The sequence below is a fragment of the Chiloscyllium plagiosum genome, chromosome 7, assembly GCF_004010195.1.
Source record: "Chiloscyllium plagiosum isolate BGI_BamShark_2017 chromosome 7, ASM401019v2, whole genome shotgun sequence".
NCBI lineage: Eukaryota > Metazoa > Chordata > Chondrichthyes > Orectolobiformes > Hemiscylliidae > Chiloscyllium > Chiloscyllium plagiosum.
Genome location: NC_057716.1, coordinates 51,498,434 through 51,500,124, shown reverse-complemented (window position 1 = coordinate 51,500,124; position 1,691 = coordinate 51,498,434).

The following is a 1,691-nucleotide window of genomic DNA, read 5'->3' as shown; positions in this document are numbered from 1 at the left end:
CTGTACTGACCCTGTCTGTTCTGAACTAATCCTGTCTGTACTGACCCAGTCTCTACAGAGCTGAAAATGTGTTGCTGGAACAGCACAGCAGGTCAGGCAGCATCCAGGGAACGGGAGAATCGACGTTTCGGGCATAAGCCCTGTTCCAGCAACACATTTTCAGCTCTGATCTCCAGCATCTGCAGACCTCACTTTCTCCTGTCTGCACAGACCCAGTCTGTACTGTACAGACCCAGTCTGTACTGTACAGGCCCTGTCTCTACTGTAGAGGCCCTGTCTGTACTGAACTTAACCTGTCAGTACTGTACTGACCCTGTCTGTTCTGAACTGACCCTGTCTGTACTGAACTGATCCTGACCCTGTCTGTACTGAACTGACCCTCTCTGTACTGAACTGATCGTGACTCTCTCTGTACTGTGCTGACCCTGTCTGTATGAACTGACCCTGTCTGTACTGAACTGATCCTGACTCTGTCTGTACTGTACTGACTCTGGCTGTACTGAGGAGGAGGTGAGGTCTGCAGATGCTGGAGGGGCATTGGAAATGCGATAAGTGGGAAGAGGTCAAGGTGAGGGTGATAGGTCAGAGTGGGGTGGGGGCGGAGAGGTCAGGAAGAAGATTGCAGGTTAGGAAGGCGGTGCTGAGTTCGAGGGATTTGACTGAGACAAGGTGGGGAGAGGGGAAATGAGGAAACTGGTAAAATCTGAGTTCATCCCTTGTGGTTGGAGGGTTCCTAGGCGGAAGATGAGGCGCTCTTCCTCCAACTGTCGTGTTGTTGTGGTCTGGCGATGGAGGAGTCCAAAGACCTGCATATCCTTGGTGGAGTGGGACGGGGAGTTGACGTGTTGAGCCACAGGGTGGTTGGGTTGGTTGGTCCGGGTGTCCCAAAGGTGTTCTCTGAAACGCTCCGCAAGTAAGCGGCCTATCTGTACTGAACTGCCCCTGTCTATACTGAACTGACCCTGACCCTGTCAGTACTGAACTGACCCTGTCTGTACTGAACTGACCCTGACCCTCGCTGTACTGTACTGACCCTGTCCGTACTGTACTGGGGGGAGGTGTGGGCGCAAGTTTTGCACCTCCTGCGGTTGCAGGGGAAGGTGCCGGGAGTGGAGGTGGGATTGGTGGGGGGTGTGTATCTGACTGAACTGTGTACTGAACTGACCCTGACCCTCTCTATACTGTACTGACCCTGTCTGTACTGTACTGACCCTCTCTGTACTCTACTGACCCTGACCCTGTCTGTACTGAACTGATCCTGTCTGTACAGATCCTATTTGTACTGTACTGACCCTGTCTGTACTGACCATGTCTGTACTGACCCTGTCTGTACTGTACTGACCCTGTCTGTATTGTACTGAACCTGTCTGTACTGTACTGCCCCTGTCTGTACTGAACTGAACCTGTCTGTACTGTACTGACCCTGTCTGTACTGTACTGACCCTGTCTGTACTGACCCTGTCTGTACTGACCCTGTCTGTACTGATCCTGTCTGAACTGACCCAGACTGTACTGATCCTGACCCTGTCTGTTCTGACCCTGTCTGTTCTGACCCTGTCTATTCTGACCCTGTCTGTACTATTCTGACCCTGTCTGTACTGTTCTGACCCTGTCTGTACTGTACTGACTCTGTCTGTACTGAACTGAACATGTCTATACTGTACTGACCCTGTCTGTACTGACCCTGTCTG